Consider the following 20,453-nt stretch of genomic DNA (forward strand, 5'->3'; position numbering starts at 1 on the left):
GCTTTAATACACCCTCCATATTTTTTCGCGGTAATATTCGGCATTTATTCTGATGCCACGATCGATTAATACGAGCAGAGAGCGACCATCGGCTGTTATGGCGGCCCACACAATCACCATGGCCGGCGCTTGAGTTCTGGTTGCCAACCGAAGGTGCACAATTTTAATTGACCTCTTTGGCAAGTAAACAGATCATTTTGTTTGTTTACAAACAGCTGGACAACGAATATTTTCTCATCGGAGATAACCAAATTCGGCAGTTCATCACTTTCGGCCAAGCGAAGCAACTCATTAGCTCTTTTGAGTCTATTTTCTTTCTGTTGCGGTGTAAGTTCTTGTAACTTTTGGAATTTCAATGGCTTTAACCCGAGCTCATTTTCAATATTTGCCGAATGGAATACTATTACGATATGTTCAGCTCACGAACCATTCTTAGGCCACTGCCGCAGCGGGTTTCGATCAAGTCGCTTCTATAATTTTCGAACCATTTCTGTCGATGATGCTGTTTTCTTCCGCCCACTTCCTTGACGTCGGGCTACGTTACCGGTATCACGGTAACGAGCGATGGTACGAGACACAAAAGATTTATTCACATTTAAATGCAGGAGTCCTTTAACGATAGCCACTTGTGATTTTCCAGCTAAATATAAAGAAATTACACTATCACGCTTGAATTCCATCACGAATAACTTTTTTTCTGGAAATTTTTCACCAAAATGCTTTTGTACGCTTATTAACAATATATTGAGCTGTCACTGGAACGAGTGGCTTAGAAATGTCGGACGAGTGGCTTAGAAATGAGAGCAGTCTGAAGTTGGTTGCAATTTTTTCATCTCACTCGTACAGCCCAGAGGCTTCCTGTAAAATTTCCATGCAACGAGTTGCTCCATTTATTCGATATTTTCCCTCAATTTTGAAATGAGTTAAATGGCGTAGAAAATGAATTAAATGCCTGGATGTTCTTTTTAGAAACATGATCCAATAGTTCGCAAAAATGATCATTAATCATTAATTTTGAAAATATTTTGTTTTTATTTTTCAAAACAATAAATGCTACACAAAATTGTTTTATTGTACCATGCCAGTTAGTACCTTTTTAATTCAAAATTCCACAGTTTTTTATTTTTCCTTCTATGGTCTTTCAAACTGGCCTTAGGGTTAAACATCCTATAATAACTTACATTCCCGACCTCCACATCTATCCTTGTAATTTTTCTGGTCTTGTCTCCAACTCCATCATCACCTGCTCCATCATTTATACTCTACGGCCCCGTAGGGAAGCAATAAAATTAAAAGATGCCAACACACAATACATTGTGTCCAACCAAATAACCAATAAAATTGAATTGTTTGTAAAATTTAATTAAATTTTATCATTCGTTGTAACTTAAAATAAAAAAACGACGAAGCGAAGACAAGAAATAAATTTTCTAAGTTGATTAGATCTAAATCGAATAAATTGTTGAAAATAATAACATGAACAGAAAAAACCAAAAGGAAATATTGCCCTAAAGGCCTCTGGGTTGTCAACGCGAAGAAAATTTGCTCAACAAATTGAAAATAGATTTCATTACTGAAATCATAGATTTCCGCAATTGGAGACAAAAAAATTTTGATTGCGAACATCATATCAATTAGTTGGCAAAAAATGGCATTTCTTTCCGAATCGTTTGCCCCATTGTCTTTCATTCTAAATAGGCAACTAAGCGAAACATTTAGACATATTAACACAAGCTAGAAGGTATAAGCCGAGACAGAATTGGCCACCTATGAAAATTCACATTGAAAATTATTAAATACTAGTAACTATAGCCCACTACTTTATTAGCGAAAAGTCAACCTCAAAATTTAAGATTCGTTTCAACAGTTGGTGTTAGGCCTTTTTATACCCTCCACCATTCTATGAAGGGTATATTAACTTTGTCATTCCGTTTGTAACTCCTCGGAATATTCATATTAGACCCTACAAAGTATATATATTCTGGATCAGCATAAAATTCTAAGACGATCTAGCGTTGCCCTTCTGTCTCTCTGTCCGTCTGTCTGTTGTAATCATGCTATCCTTCGAACGAATTGAGATAGAAGGCTAAAATTTTGCATACATGCATAGTTTACCAGTAGGCAGGTTAGTAAATTAGCCATGTCGGTCCACGTTTTCGTATAGCCCCCATATAACGGTATCTCCCGATATTCGATATTTTCATGATTTTAGCGACATTATTCCCCGGAATCGTTTCAAATTTCGTAGAGGAAGATCCTAATGGGTACTACAACCTATGGCAAAAAAATTTGTATGCAGGTTCAGATCTTCGTATAGCCACCATATAACAGTACCTCCCGATATTCGGTATTTTCATGATTTTAGTGACATTATTTACCGGAATTATTTCGAATTTCGTAACGGGTACTAAGACTATGACAACAATTTTTATATGCAGGTCCACGTCTTCGTATAGCCCCCTTATAACGGTACCTCCCGACTGTCGGTATTTTCACGATTTTTTCGACATTATTAACCGTAATTGTAACAAATTTCATACTTGAAATTCGTAATGGGCACTACAGCCTATGATAAAAAATATCGTATAGTCCCCATATAACGGTTTTCATTTTTAGTTTTCGGAATATTTTTGAAATTTTTCAATTTCCTTCGAAATGGTGGAAGGTATTAAAAGTTCGGCCCTGCCGAACTTAGCTGCTTTTTTACTTGTTAGTACTAAAAATGCAGACTTTCCAGACTTTCAAGGTTTTGCATATTAGTCAAGTTTTTCCTTTTTTGGAAAGAATAATCCGAAAATGTTTACCTTTTCACCAAAAAGTCTTGATTCTGATGCCCAACGATGAGTACATTATTAAAACCATTGCACAATGGTCCCATATCCAATTTTTCTGTCCAAACCCTTTTCACCATCACCACATCTGAACTCTAGAAACCAACAGTGACCTCAATATCAAATTTAAGAATTTCGGCTTACCCTTCCCCAATACCAAGTTTAGTAATATTTAGTGCACATAACCAAAACAATCTACATTTCTCAGGATTCAGCTCAAATCCTTCACCCAATAACTAACTTAGTACCATTTAGAGAGATATGGAGGTTCTAAATTCCAGATAGCAACAAAGACCTCAATATCAAATTTGAGTTAGTCAGTCCCATTCCCCACCCCAATACCAAATTTAGTACTTTTCGTACAATTATAGTACATATTTACGAAACCACCTCCATATATCCAGGGTACACATGAACAGCATCCATAATAACAAATTTCCGATTTCAAGCACTATCTGTTCACCTAATACCGAATTGTACCAAATATAGTACTTTTCGTACAATTGTAAAACACACTTCCAAAACTACCTCCATATCTCAATATCAGATACCAACAGAAGCCTCAATACCTATTTTGAGGATTTCGGCACTGTTCCTTCACCCAATGCCAAATTTAGTACCATTTAATACTTTTCGAACACTTATAGTACACATTTTCAAAACCACTTCCACATCTCGTTTCAAGATAGCAACCGAGACTTCGATATCAAATTTCGGGATTCCAGCTCTCTCCCTTGTCCAAATGCCCAAATTAATACCACTTAGTACTTTTCGAAAACTTTTCACCTCCATACTTTAACAACAGACACCATATCAAATTTGAGGATTTCAGCTCTATCCCTTCACCCAATGCCAAATTTAGTACCATTTAGTACCACTTTTCTGACAAATGCAGGACGCATTTCCTAATCTCCAACACAAATAACATCAGTAATCGAAATATAAAATTTCAAAATTTTATCTCTATTCCTTCACCCAATACCAATTTAGTACCATTCAGAACTTTTCGTAGAATTATAGTACACATTTCTAAAATACCGCCAACTAATAAAAATATCAAATTTTATGTTTCCAATTCTACACCTTTACCCAATTCCAAATATAGTACCATTCAGTACATTTCGAACAATAATAGTACGCATTGACAAAATCAAAACCAGATACCAACAGAGACCTCAATATTAAATTTGAGGATTTCAGGCCTATCCCTTCACCCAATACCCAACTTAGTACCATTTAGTACCTTTTGATCAATTATGGTACACATTTCCATAACCACCTCCATTCCTTAACCACAGACAACAACAGTGACATCTATATCAAATTTCAGAATGTCAGATCTGTCAGTATCCTATCAGTAATCTAAACATCATAATTCAGAATTTCGCCTCTATTCCGTCACTCAGTACAAAAACTACTACTTTCCAGAGAACGGCCCTTGTAAGCCATCATCCACATCAAATATGCCTGATGAGCCGCTTAACCAACGGCGAAACGCGTCGCATAGTGGTGAGTGTGTGATAGTGTCTGTCTGGCTTTCCTTTTCACTGCAAATTTCAGATCATTAAGCTCGTCTCGAAAGAGAAAACAAACACTTAAATCATAAAACATATGATCTTCGCCTTAACAAGGCAAAACTCAAAAATTCAGCCGAGCCTGGCTGTGGGATTTGAACCGCGGACCTCTGTGTGCAGCCAACTAGAAGTTGCCGTCTCTACGTTCAGAGCCATTAACCCGTCTTCCTAAAGCAGCACTAAAACAAGTGTATGCATTGGAAGCAATGTAGTTGTTGTGGACAAAAAATCCATCACTACAAAAACAAAACGTTGCTGTGAAAAAAGATCTGCCAATAGAACTTGAGTCGAACCTGGAGAGTTTCTAGTGTATAATTCGCATATGCTAATTTGCAATAAGTTCGAAATATATACTACTTTCCAGAGAACGGCCCTTGTAAGCCATCATCCACATCAAATATGCCTGATGAGCCGCTTAACCAACGGCGAAACGCGTCGCATAGTGGTGAGTGTGTGATAGTGTCTGTCTGGCTTTCCTTTTCACTGCAAATTTCAGATCATTAAGCTCGTCTCGAAAGAGAAAACAAACACTTAAATCATAAAACATATGATCTTCGCCTTAACAAGGCAAAACTCAAAAAAAGTATAATTTAGTATTTTTCGCGAAATTATAGTACACATTTCCAAAAGCACAGTCGAATGGCTAGGCTACACATGAACCCTTATACCAAATTTCAGATTTCAAGCACTATTTGTTCATCCAATACCAACTTTTACCAAGTACTATTTTGTACTCCATATCTCAATTCCAGATAAAAAGAGAGACCTTAATATCAAATTTGAGCCCCAATCCTTACCCAATACCAAATTTAGTAGCATTCTGTACTTTTCGTCAAATTTAGTACATATTTCCGAAACCACCTCCATATATCCAGGCTACACCTGAATAGCGGCCATAATACCTAATTTCAGATTTCAAGCACTATCTGTTCACCGAATACCAAATTGTACCAAATATATTACTATTTAGTACTTTTCGTATATCCGTTCACATAATACCAAATGGTATCATTTTACAAGTTTATTACCATTTAGAACTTTTCGTAAACTTAAGGTTCGAATTTAAAAAAACCCTTCGGTACCCTATCCTGCACCCCATCAGTGACTCTCATTTCAAATTTTAGTTCATTCCGTTTTTTCACAAAAATTTTTAGTACATTTTAGTACGTTTCACGAATTCTGTCATTTCTTTTTTTGGTGATATTTTTAAATCTTCAATTGCAAGTCGCATTAAGACACTGTACCGCTGTGCATTCACATTTACAACCAACAAACTTTTGAAATGTAAATCACTTAAAAGGCGGAAATCATTGAAGTGTTTAACAAAAAAGAGGGGGAGAATGACAACACAGGAGGATTACCTGAACTCGATAACAAAAACGCCGTTGTAAATACGTTGTAAATGTTAGCAAATAATAGCGAACAAATGCAACAAGCAGAGCGAGCACACAATGCAGCAGTCGCGGCAGTAGCTGCAGTAGTGGAATGCAAAAGCTTAAAAATCCCCAAGCCATTAACTTTCTATCGAATGGATACCACCAAAATCGTTTCCATTTCATTGAAATCTTTTCGTTTCGCTTACAGAATTGTAAGTGGAGGTAGTTGCGTGTCGGAACGAACGAGACCTGAATTTCTTGGATGACATTGTAAAAATGTCTTCACCCAGACACACACATGCACACACACTTACAAATTATATTCGCGGAAACATTACAACAGATGTAAAGAATGCAATGAAGTGAGAGCAAATATAAGGGAATAATGTAATGGAGACTGGGGATTGTTGTAACCAGGGGAGGGCATCAAAAGAGATATTGTAAAAGGCTTGGCAATGATATATACTCATATTTATTTAGGAAAAGAGCTTGAAACATATGTACGAGGATATTTATTTAGAGTCGAAATGAAGAAGAAACCACTTGGGACTCTAAGATAAAGCACTTATGGTATCCGTGAAACGACTTTTGGTCCTTCCATGAGAAGACCTCCTCGACTTCCATGAGTAGGCATGTCTGGTCTTCTATGAGAAGACATTTCCGGTCTTCTATGAGAAGAGCGATCTGGTCTTCTATGAGAAGACATTTCCGGTCTTCTATGAGAAGAGCGATCTGGTCTTCTATGAGAAGAGCTTTCTGGTCTTATATGAGGAGATCTTTCTGGTCTTCTATGAGAAGACCTGTCCGGTCTTCTATGAGAAGACCTTTCCGGCTTTCTATGAGAAGACCTTTCTGGTCTTCTATGAAAAAAAAACTTTCTGTTCTTCTATGAGAAGACCTTCCATGACTTCTATGAGAAGACCTTCTCGTCTTCTATGAGAAGACCATCTCGTCTTCTATGAGAAGTCCATCTCGTCTTCTATGAGAAGACTCTTCTGGTCTTCTTTGTGAAGACCTTTCTGGTCTTCTATGAGAAGACCTTTCTGGTCTTCTACGAGAAGACCTTTCTGGTCTTTTATGAGAAGACCTTTCTGGTCTTTTATGAGAAGACCTTTCTGTTTTTTAATGAGAAGACCTTTCTGGTCTTCTATGGGAAGACCTCTCTGGTCTTCTCTGAGAAGACCTTTCTGGTCTTCTATGAGAAGACCGTTCTGGTCTTCTATTAGAAGACCTTTCTGGTCGTCTATGAGAAGACCTTTCTGGTCGTCTATGAGAAGACCTGTCTGTCTTCTAAGAGAAGACCTTCTGGTCTTCCATGAGAAGACCTTCTGGTCTTCCATGAGAAGACCTTCTAGTCTTTTATGAGAAGACCTTCTAGTCTTTTATGAGAAGACTATCTTGTATTCTATGAGAAGACCTTCTCGTCTTCTATGAGAAGACCTATGAGAAGACCATCTCGTCTTCTATGAGAACCCCCTGTGGTCTTCTATGAGAAGACCTTCCAGTCTTCTATTATAAAACCTTTTCGTCTCCCATAAGAAACCTTCTTGTCTCCTATGAGAAGATATTCTCGTCTTCTATTAGAAGTACATATGGTCTTCTATGAGACGACCTTTTTCTTTTCAAGGTTAGATAAATTATTTTTCTACATATAAAACTGTAATGATTTTCCCATACATTTTTTAAATGACCCTTTATTCTCTGGAATGAAAGTGAAATCATAAAAGCAAAATTCTGTTAATACCACCACTTTAAAATGTTATGTAGATTGTGCTTGGCTGCAACTATAAACCCTCTCCCCATTGCAACATGTGGATGTATGTGTTAACACACCCCATACCATAAGGCAATGCTTTCAGCATACATTCCACGAATCGATAGTTTTTTCATTTCATGTTAGTCTGATTTATCGACTATTTTTCAGTGAAAGCATAATTCCACAATGTCCATTCATAAAGTGCAGTGAAATGCTTTATAAAATTTACATTAAATTGTGAGAATTTATTTTATTTTTGCGTGAATTTCACTGACCTTGTGCAAATGGTAAATTTTATAAATAGATTTAAAAATGTTTTTCTTTTAATTTTTTAATGATATAAAATGCATTTTATATGTTAATGTGCATTTGATTTAATTTGGGTGGTGTGAAGGGCGGGGAGTGGAATCTAGGAAGATTAAATTATAATTGAATATCGGGTATTAATATGGTTGATGTAAGGGATGAAAAGGGTTGCAAAGTAGTGATATTTATACACTCAGTCATATGGCTACAGAGGGTATATATCATTTGATACGGTCAAAACATGCCTAGTCGAAATAACGGTTTTAGACCCTAAGTCTCTTTGGACCAAATCCGTTTCAGAACATTTGGAGTCGATCTAGAGATGTCCGTCCGTCCGTCTGTCTGTCTGGCTGGTGCGCACGATAACTCTCGAAGGGAGTATCCTATTTGGTTCAAACTTGGTACATCGTAATATCTTTCTCAAACTTAGATCGAGTTCGGAGATGGGCAATATCGGTCCACTCCTTCTGGTACCTCCCCCACAAAAGGTTGGAATTTGCAAAAAAATATTCTTTGCACAGAAAGAGAAAAGTTAATCCGATGTTTCTCCAACTTTGCAAATCCTAATATTTGCGTCAGTATTCGAGCAGGTGTGAAAATGGACAATATCGGTCCACCCCATCAAGTACCTCCCCCACAAATGGTCAAAATTTTGAAGATTTACAACTCCATATCGGTCACTCCTTCTGGTACCTCCCCCACAAAAGGCCGAAATTTGCAAAAAAATTATTTTTGGCCGATTTTGCTCCAACTTTGCAAATCCTAATATTTGCATCAGTTCTACGTTAGGTGTAAAAATGGATAATATCGGTTAACTCCTTCAAGTACCTCCCCCACAAATGGTCAAAATTTTGAAGATTTACAACTCTCATAAAATATCCGTCCACTCCTTCTGGTACCTCCCTCACAAATGGTCGAAATTTTCAAAAAAATACATATTTTTTGCACAAAAAGAGAAACGATGATCCGATTTTGCTCCAACTTTGCAAATCGTAATATTTGCATCAGTGCTAGATCTGGTACGAAAATGGACAACATTGGTTCACTCCTTCAAGTACCTCCCCCACAAATGGTCAAAATTTTGAATAATTACAACTCTCATAAAACGTGATGTTAGTGTCCGATTGACTTTAAATTTCACACATCCCAATCATTATATTAGCCCAAGGCCTTTTGTAAAGATGGAGTATATCGGTCCCCTTCTTCTGGTACCTCCCCCACAAATGGTTGAAACTTTAAAAATATATATTTTCTGCACAGAAAGGGAGCAATAATCTAATTTTGAAAAACATAACGCTCAAAGAAAGCGAAATAAGGATCCAACACTCTTCAAATTTCACACATACAGGCATTTTTGCTAACACCAGATCTGTTGTGAAGATGCTATATATCTGCGAACACCTGCTGGTACCTCACCCACAAAGGGACACAATTTTCAATATTTTCATCTGTCATAAATTGCGAAACAACTCAGCGATTCTTTACAATTGATTTATCCATCTGCTTTAATAATATTTATATCATATTTATTCAGGTCCGATACGAAATGAACAATATTGACCCATTCTTTCAAAACCCACTCCATAGAGGGTGAAGAGGGCTGAGGGTATTCATCTGTCGGCAAAACCGACCGATACTTTTTATACCCTACACCACAAGGTGGTCAGGGTATTATGTCTTTGTGCATTTGTTTGTAACAGGCAGAAGGAAACGAGATAGACCCATAGTTCCTTTTGATGATCTGCATAGAATCACATTCTGAGTCGATTTATACATGTCCGTCCGTCCGTCTGTCCGTCTGTCCATGTATTTTTGTAAACAAAGTACAGGTCGCATTTATTGCCCGATCCAAATGAAATTTTGCACAGATCATTTGTTTGTCCCAAGGACGAACCCTATTGAAATTGGAAATAATCGGTAGGAATTTAGATATAGCTCCCATATATATCTTCGTCCGATTTGCCTTTTATTGTGCACCAAACGTGTAATGTCAGCCCGAATTGTATGGAATTTTGCACATACAACCAAATTCGGCTTGAAAATATGTATGCCAAATTTGATCGAAATCGGTTCAGATATAGCTATAGCTCCCATATATATTGTTCATCCGATTTGTTATTTTTGTCCACCGCCGCCGTAATATGCACTCTGTAACAACAATATTTGGGCAAATATATCAAATACAGCTCAGAAATACATTTGCTAAATTTTATCGAGATCGGTTCAGATTTGGATATAGCTCCCATATATAACTTCGTCCGATTTACCTTTTATTGTGCACCAAACGTCTAATGTTTGTGCAAATGGGATGGAATTTGGCACTTACGACCGAATTGAGTCTAGAAGCTAGTATGTCAAATTTGGTGAAGATCGGTTCAGATATAGCTATAGCTTCCATATATATCTTTATCCGATTTCAAATTAATTGTGCACCAAATTCCGAATTTAAAAGATACAAATGCTTCGGCATATTTAGTCTTTTGAACTTTAAATTATAATTATAATCATAGCGTGTATGATTGAATTCTCCCATAAAAAGTTTTAATTGTTATGTGGAGCTATACTAAATTAGCAAATTGGTGTAGGGTATCATAAAGTCGGCCTCGCCCGACTTTAAGACTTTCTTTACTGGTTTTATTTATTTTTATTAAATTCTAACTAAAATATATCTAAACCCAATATTAATACACTCCACCATACAATGGAATTGTATGAGTGTGAGTGGTTATAAGTAGCGTAGATATCAATGTCCATCTAGCCGTATCCGTTTGTTGAAAACGAGATAGAAGCCGAACTATTAAAGTTAAAGCTTTGCTATTGACATTTAATAGTTTTTGGTATATGAAGGTGTCGGTTGCTATCTCTATTCACCTCCAAGGGTATTTTGCACTGGTATAGCCCCTATACAGGGTGAGATGAAGAAACTGCAATCAACTTCCGACTGCTGTCAATCCTAAGCCACTCGTCCGACAGCTGTTAAATTTGTTCCAGTGACAGCTCATTATATTGTTTACAAGCGTACAAAAGCATTTTGGTGAGAATTTTCCAGAAAAAAAGTTATTCGTATTGGAATTCAAGCGTGATAGTGTTATTTTTTTATATTTGGCTGGAAAACCACAAGTGGCTCTCGTTAGAGCATTCCAGCTTTAAAAGTCTATAATTTTTTTTGTCTCCGATGAGAAAACATTCTTTGACCAGCAGTTTGTAAACAAACAAAATGATCGTGTTTTGGCAAGTAACCAAAGAGGTCATCAGAAAATGTGCACCATTGGTTGGCCACCAGAACTCAAGCGCTGGCCATGGTGATGATGTGGGCCGCCATAACAGCCGATGATCGCTCTCCGCCCGTATTAATCGACCGTGGCATCAGAATAAATGCCGAATATTATCGCGAAAATATTCTGGAGGGGGTAATAAAGACTTCGGCACGCAAACATTTTGGCCGCAGACATTGAACATTCCAATAGAACTCAGTACAATCGCACTCAGCACGCGCCACCCAAGAATGGTTACAAAATGAGGTCCCTTCTGGAAAGTAAGTTTAGCCCTAAAAATACCAAAGTGTCGATCACCTCAAGCTTGCGCTTCGCCGGGAATGGGCTAAAATACCGCAGAGCAACATTAGGGCAGCGTGTGACAGTTTCATTGGCCGTTTGAAGGTCGTAATTCGTACCAAAGGTGACCAATTCGAACAAATATAAACTTAGTTTAAAATTTGATGCTATTTCCGACAGTTTTCCATTCAATAAAATTAAAAAAAAATAATGTAAAAATTATGGCATTTGACTTTGTTGCAGTTTTTTTATCTCGCCCTTTAATTGATTTAAAATTGGATTAAAACTAAGTTTTTAAATTTGTTAGATTTCAGCTGATGAAATTTTTTATTTTTTAAGGTCTTGCTTGGAAAATTCTTCGATTAAAAAAACAGCAAAAATTATGGAGTTTTGTAGAATATTTTACAATAACAAGAATTTGGGAATTTTTATACTCTATACCACAAGGTTGTCAGAGTATTATGTCTTTGTGGATTTTTTTTTACCAGGTGAAACGAAACGAAATAGACCAATAGTTCCTTTTGATGATCTGCATAGAATCACATTCTGAGTCCGTCCGTCTGCCCATGTATTTTGTAAACAAAGTACAGATCGCATTTCAGATCCAGATGACAAACCTTTTTTTGATCCAAGAACGAACCGTATTGAAATTGGCGGTAACTGATCAAAATTTAGATATATCTCCCATATGTATCTAGGCAAAGGCTATAGTCGTTCCTGGCCGATCTTGTGGTACCCTACAACTCTACAATATGTTAGAAGTTCCCCTATGTGCAAATACAATTTGGAAAAATTTCGCTTTTAAAATTAGGTCACGGCACACTGCCCAGATATTACCCTTAGCATTTTGACCAGGGGCATTTTCCCAATATTTAAGCACTCCATCGTGCTTTTAGTTGTTGTGGTCGATTTTACTGCTAAATATAATCCAATGGTCATCTAAAATGCTAGAACTCTTCGCTGTCCTTAACTCTCTTCTCAGGCGTGTAGATTGGGGTAAATTGCGTGATCAGGAATTTTTTTTGTTTTTGGGCTTCTATTCTGGCCCTAGCCCCACCGCCATTTTGATTTCGTGAAGATCGGGCCATAATTGCGACCTGTAGAGTGATTACATATTAACATAGACAGACGGACGGACATACATAGCTAGATCGACTTAGCTCGGTGTGATAGGCAGATCCATATATACTTTCCTATGTGGGAAAGAAGTAATTCGAGGTGTTACATAATTTATGGCCCAATCAAACTTATAATAACCCCAACACATAGTGTTAGCGATTTGTTATTTTTTGTCCTCTGCAGCCGTAATATGCACTCTGTAACAACAATATTTGCGGTATAGCTCCCATATACATCTTCGTCCGATTGTGCACCAAACGTGTAATATTAGCACAAATGGGATGGAGTTTGGCACTTGCGACAAAATTGAGTCTAGAAAATCGGTTCAGATAGCTCCCATATATAAAGTTCATCCGATTTGTTATATGTGTTCTCCACAGCCGTAATATGCAATCCTACAGCTCAGAAATACCTTGGCCAAATTTTATCGAGATCGGTTCAGGTTTGAATATAGCTCCCATATATATATCATAATCCGATTTAAAGTTAATTGTGCACCAAATTGGTAATACAAGCCCGAATTTTAAAGTCACAAATGCCTCGGCAAATTCAGTAGAAATCGATTCAGAGGAGGATATTCCTCTCATATGTTATTTTAAATTATTAAACAAATTCCCCGTAAAACCTTTTATTTGTTATGTGAAGCTCTACTTAATATGCAAAGTGGTGTAAGGTATCATAAAGTCGGTCACGTCCGATTTGTAGACTTTCTTTCTGGTTTTATTTATTTAATATATTATGATTTGTAATTTGTAATTTGTACAACACTACACTACCTATGTTAGAAGCCTCCTTATATCCGGATCGATTTTGGAAGATTTCGCTTTTGGAATTATGTCACAAGACATTGACTAGGGACATTTAAGCACTCCGTCATACTGTTAGTGGTCCATTTACCATCCCTGTCCTTAACTCTCTTCTCAGGCGTGTCGATTGGCTTCAATTGTGTAATCAGGAATTTTTTTCTGTTTTTGGTTCATTTGAACCCCTAAATATTTTTCGATCATCTCCAAAAGCAAGAGGCCCCTCTGTATCTCCAAATTTAGACTCATCTATATGATTTGCTTGTCTACAATATTTGGCTATATTCGTAAACGAAATCAGCATAAAAAAGCCAGAAGTTCGGTTTTGTGTATTGCGGATATCGCCTGTAAGTAATGTTGGTATTTTTCACACAAAAGTAGTGGTCTATTCTACCCGCTATCCTAAAGTCTAACTTCTAGCGAGATTTCGTGTCCTTTGGTCTCCATTTGTGACCTTTATAACGTATGCAAAATCAGGAACATTTTTAGTTATTGGTCCATTTCAACTCCTAAATATATTGCGGGCATCTTTGAAAACAATAGGCCTAGCCCTTCTAAGCCTTACCCCATCCTTGTGAAAATTTTCGTGATAATCGGACGATAATTGCAATCTGTATATAATAGCCCAAACCAGTGTTGTAAGGTCAAAAAATATTGCAAAATGTACACTTCAATATTATGAGTCAAATTAAAAAATTGTATGCGATAAAAAGTGTAAATAAAATAAAAAATGTCACAAAATACTACAAAATTTATATTAACATCATTATTGATATCTTTTTATGCGATTTTTTTAGATTTTATACTATTATGCCAGAGGGCATTCTGAATTTACAAAATTTCAAAATCGGTCCAGCCATTCTTGAGATATAAGCATTCTAGCCAACATCTCCTCCTAAGTATATACACATTGTATATATTTCGCAATATATATCCGATATATTAACTATCGGCATCTACGTAACGGTCAGCATTGACATGTTCGTCTGTTTGTGATTTCGTCGGGATTAAAAATATTCGCGGTTTAATGGAAAATTTGACTTTTATTTAACTGAAATGTTATGGTCTATTTCACCCACTAAATATTACCCGATGACTATCAAAATTCTTCTAGCCACCCCTAAGCTCTAGCTCCATACTAACTTCCGCTTCGATTGGTCCAAAATTGCGACCTGTAGAGCAACTGCAAAATCATGAAAGTTTTCCGTTTTTGGTACATTTCGACCCCTAAATATTATGCGATCATCTCCAAAAGAAATAGGGTTCTATTCTGATCATAACCCCACCTCCATTTTCAATTTCGTGAGGATCGGACTACAATTGCGAACTGTAGAGTTATTACAAAATAACATGGACAGACGGACGGACGGACATACATAGCTAGATCGACTCAGCTCGGCGAGATAGGAAGATCCATATGTACTTTCCTATGTGGGAAATCAATATATCGAGGTGTTACATAATTTTTGGCCCAATCAAACTTATAATACCCCCAACACATAGTGTTGTAGGGTATAATGATAATAAATATTAAACAATATTATCCCCCAAAATTAAATCTTCACACTGTCAATACTTTAACGTTCCCCTAACACCCCTTTGTCTTTGTACTCCGTTTCATTTCGTAACACGTAAATGCTAAATGTCATTTTTTCAATTATGTTTACCCACCCACCTAATTGAAAATTTGTCACAGCATTGATGGCTGCGGGTATTTCAAAAAAGTTGAAAACGCTGAACCACCTGAAACACGTGATGGGTAAGAAATAAGATATATCCGCGCTAGCTACCACAATATTTACCACATACGAACGTTCGTACATACGTACCGACGCATGTACATGTGTAACTCGCATTAAGCTGTCAAAAATACAATTCTTTGTTCCAACAGCAAACAGCAGTCAAACCATTGACTGTTGCCTTCACTTTTGTTTTAAAAGCCATTTGCTGCGCATACCAAATGGAACTTCACTTGCCAGTGCGACGAAGAAAGAAAAAAACAACATGACATATAAATGTACACGTTCAAGTTTGTTACTTTTTGTTCGTATTCCTTTTCATTTCGTTTCGTTTCGTTTTGCCTTTTTTCAGTTGATCCTCTATGTGTGAGTGCATGCTCCCATACAACATATATTTTTTTTCTCTCTGTGTATGTGTGTGTGTGTAATGTACACATATTCATCTCTCGGTCCGTATCCGGTTCATTGGATACTTGAACAGGAAAAGGAATGTGAACATGAGTGTACTGCAATACATTCTAACATAAACTTAGATTTACTTGTATCCATCTCTGTACAAGTGAGTGTGTGTGTCTGTCTGTCTGACAGGTTGTTTACAAGTTTCACAGTGTTTCTAAGTTATAAGAATTTTCAATTTTATAAGAAATTTCAAACTTCAAAATGTTGATTATACCCTACAACACTATGTGTTGGGGGTATTATAAGTTTGATTGGGCCAAAAATTTTGTAGCACCTAGAAATATTGATTTCCCACATAGGAAAGTATATATGGATCTTCCTATCTCGCCAAGCTGAGTCGATCTAGCTATGTATGTCCGTCCGTCTGTCCATGTTAATTTGTAATCACTTTACAGGTCGCAATTATAGTCCGATCCTCACGAAATTGAAAATGGAGGTAGGGTTATGATCAGAATAGAACCCTATTGCTTTTGGAGATGATCGCATAATATTTAGGGGTTGAAATGGACCAAAAACTGAAAAATTTCCTGATTTTGCAGTTGCTCTACATGTCGTAATTATGGACCAATCGAAGCGGAAGTTAGCATGGAGCTAGAACTTAGGGCTGGGCAGAAGCCTTCCAATTTTGATAGTCAAAGTCAAATTTTCCATTAAACCGCGAATATTTTTAATCCCGGCGAAAGCAAAAATAGACGAACAGGTCAATTCTGATCGTTATGTAGATGTCGATAGTAAATATATCGGTTATATATAGCGAAATATATACAATGTGTACATATATACAAAAGAAGGGGATGTTAGTTAGAATGTTTCTATCTCAAGAATGGCTGGACCGATTTTGACAAATTTTGTCAATTCAGAATGTCCTCTTGACATAAAAGTATAAAATCTAAAAAAATCGAAGAAAAATATGCCAATAATGAAGTTTTTATAGATTTTGTAGTATTTTGTGACATTTTTTTTTTATTTTTTTTGCGATTTTTTCAATTTGACTTATAATATTTTTTCACCTTACAACACAGGTTGGGGATATTATATAGGTATTGCAAATATCGTCCGATCCTCACTAAACATTTTCACAAGAGTAGGGTTGGGCTCAGAAGGGCTATGCCTACTGTTTTCAAAGATGTCCGCAATATATTAGGAGTTGAAATGGACCAACAACTAAAAATTTTCCTGATTTTACAGCCGTTATAAAGGTCACAAATAGAAACCAAAGGACAAAGAGTTCAGGACAGCGGGTACAATGTACCACTCATTTTGTGTGAAAAAATACCAGCATTATTTACAGGCGATATCTGAAATACACAAAAGCCGAACTTCTGGCTTTTTATGCTGATTTCGTTGACGAATATAGCCAAATATCGTAGACAAGCAAATCATATAGATGAGTCTAAATTTGGAGATACAGAGGGGCTTCTTGCTTTTGGAGATGATTGCAAAATATTAAGGGGTTCAAATTAACCAAAAACAGAAATGTTTTTTCCGTTCACACAATTGACGGCAATCGACACGCCTGTGAAGAGAGTTAAGGACAGGGAAGAATTCTAGCATTTTGGATGACCATTGGATTATATTTAGCTGTAAAATGGACTACAACAACTAACAGCCCGACGGAGTGCATAAATGTTGGGCAAATGTCTCTAGTCAAAATCCTAATTTCAAAAGAGAAATCTTCCAATATGGATTTGGACATAAGGGGACATGTGTAGTGTTGTAGGGTTTAACATAGTCGGCCCCGCACGACTGTAGCCTTTGCTTACTTGTTAAGTGTTGATTTTATTATTAAGTTAGAAAATATCAGTCGGTTTTGCCGACAGATGTATACCCTTCGCCAATGTTCGATTATTTAAATATATTTTGACTTCTGTTATGATTATTCAAATGTTCGACCCTCTATGGAGTAGATTCCGAAGGAATAGATCAAGATTGTCCATTTCGTATCGAACCTTAATAAACATGATATAAATATTTCGACGTGCCAGGTTTGGACTATATTGGTTACTGCGAGATATGTGATATTTTTTAGAAAATGTTGATATGTGCGTGAGGTACCAGATATAGTCGAACGGAGTATTCCCTTAATAATACAGAAGTGGTTCGGAGATATATATCATCTTCACATCAGATCTTGTATTAGCAAAAATGTTTGTATGTGTAACATATGAAGAGAGTTGCATGCTTATTTCGTTTTCTTTGAGTGTTTTCGAAATATAGAACCTTATGAGAGGCAGGTAACAGAACGACCCGATCTCTACCATCTTTATAACAGAACTTGTGTTGATAGAAATATTGACATGTACCAAGTCTGGAAAGGAATCGGAGGTTAATTTCGCTTTTTATGAGCTTCATAGATATTCAAAATGTTGAGCCTTTGTGGGAGAGGAAAGAGAACCTGATGCTTATTTCGGATTTTATAATCACGGATACATTCGGACGGATATATTCCAACTTAACACCAGACCTTGGGTTCATATAAATTTTGGGATGTGTGAAATTTGAAGACTCGGACTCTTACATCACATTTTATGAGAGTTTTAATTATTCAAAATTTTGATCATTTGTGGTGTAGGTACCTTATGGAGTTAACCGATATTGTCCATTTTCGCACCTGACTTAGCACTGATGCAAATATTATGATTTACAAAGTTGGAGCAAAATCGGATTATTGCTTCTCTTTCTGTGCAGAAAATATTTTTTTCTTGAAAATTTCGACCTGTTGTGGGGAAGGTACCAGAAGGAGTTACCGATGTATTTCATCTTAACACCAGATCTGGGGTTAATAAAATTATTAGGATTTGTGAAGTTTGAAGACAATCGGATTCTGACATCACATTTTATAAGAGTTGTAATTATTCAAAATTTGGACCCTCTGATGGAGTGGAGCGATATTGTCCATTTTCGCACCTGACCTAGCACTGATGCAAATATTAGGATTTGCAAAGTTGGATTATCGTTTCCTTTTTCTGTGCAGAAAATATATTTTTTGAAAATGTCGATCTTTTGTGGAGGAGGCACTAGAAGGAGTGGACCGATATTGCGCATCTCCGAACTCGATCTAAGTTTGATAATAATATGACGATGTACCAAATTTGGATCAAATCGGATACTCCCTTCGAGAGTTATCGTGCGCACCAGACAGACAGACATGTCCGGAACCCTCTAGTTCGACTCCAATTGTTTTTAAACGGATTTTGTCCGCTTTGGTCTTATTAAATGTCATGTAACCTCTTTAGCCATATGGCTGAACGCACAAAAAAGTTCTGCTGTGTTTATTAAGCGACCTTTAAAAGTTAAGATTTGGAAAATTTGAGTGATTTATGAATCCTCTTTTGAAATTCAATTATTGAGCATTGTATTAAGCTAGAGTTTTAAAAACCGTAAATTCGTACTTAAAAGCTACATAAAGTACTTAAAAAAACAAGTAAGCAAAGGCTATAGTAGCGCGGGACCGACCATGTGATACCCTACAACACTACAATATGTTCGAAGTCCCCTTATATCCATTTATCCATTTTGGAAGATTTCGTTTTTTAAATAATATCAAAGAGGCCCGCCCAAAGGTTACCCTTAGTTTTTTTTTGGCCCGAAGAATTTGGCAAAAGTTGTGGTCCATTTTGCAGCTAAATGTAATCCAATGGTCATCCAAAATGCTAGACTTCTTTCCTGTCCTTAACTCTCTTCCGATGAGAAATTCCATGACGATTAGTTTCAATTATGGCCTATAGAGCGACTACAAAATTAGAAAAAATTAAAATTTTTTAGTCCATTTGCACCTCTAAATGTACATCTTAAGAACAATAGGCTTAAATTCTGAACCCCAACCCTACCCCCATGCCAAATTTCGTGAGGATCGGACGATAATTGCGACATGCATATAATACCCTCAAAACGAAGTGTTGAAGGGTGTAAACATTTAGAAAATTTACAATTCAAAATTTTTACTCAAATTGAAAAAATCGCATGCGATAAAAAATATGACAAGAATTGAAAAAAAAAATGGAACAAAAAATATTCACTTTTTTATTGGTATATTTTTCCGATTTTTTAGATTTTCTGCTTTTCTGGCAAAAGACCATTCCGAATTGATGGGAATTGTGAAAATCGGCTCAGCGGTTCTTGATTTATAAGCAGAATAAATAAGATCAATTCTTTTACATATATATTGTATCTATTTTGCTATATATCCGATTTCTTGGCTATTAGCATCACTGTAATGGTCAGAAGTGATCTTTTAATGAATTTGTGATTTGGCTGGGCTTGAAAATTTTCCTATTTTAGTGGAAATTTTCCTATTTTCTTACAGAAATTTAGGGTCTATTTTACCCGCTAATTATTGTCCGATGGCCGACCAAATTGGTAGGTTTCTGCCCACTCCTAAACTCTAACTCCATGTAAATTTTCGCGTCGATTGGTTCATAATTGTGACATATAGAGCAACTGCAAAATCAGGAAATTTGTCTGTTTTTGGTCCATTTCAACCCCTAAATATCATGCGATCATCACCAAAAACAATAGGGTTCTATTCCGACCATAACCCCACCTCAAATTTCAATTTCGTGAGGATCGGTTCAAAATTGTGACCTGTAGCTTGATTACAAATTAACATGGACAGATGGACAGACGGACGGACGGACATACATAGCTAGATCGACTCAGCTCGGCGAGATAGGAAGATCCATATATACTTTCCTATGTGGGAAAACAATATTTCGAGGTGTCACATAATTTTTGGCCCAATCAACTTATAATACCCCCAACGCATAGTGTTGTAGGGTATAATAAATTGGAAACAATCAACAGACATTTAAAGTTTTTTCTGAGGGTAACACTTGCTTCAAAGAGAGCGAAAATTCTAAAAGGTATAACACTAAGCATTCGCAGCTTGGTTTTGATATTCTACACGAGCCTCGCTCTTGAGTTAAAATCGAAATCC

General features: G+C 36.5%; 1 protein-coding gene across 1 annotated transcript in view; it reads right to left on the reverse strand.

The window, feature by feature from the left end:
• LOC101899367 (uncharacterized) overlaps window positions 1-20,453 on the reverse strand; it is a 134,004-nt gene that overhangs the window by 47,847 nt on the left and 65,704 nt on the right. The window lies entirely within an intron of this gene.

Source organism: Musca domestica, unplaced genomic scaffold (genome assembly GCF_030504385.1).
Source record: "Musca domestica strain aabys unplaced genomic scaffold, Musca_domestica.polishedcontigs.V.1.1 69, whole genome shotgun sequence".
In the NCBI taxonomy this organism is placed as follows: Eukaryota; Metazoa; Arthropoda; class Insecta; order Diptera; family Muscidae; genus Musca; species Musca domestica.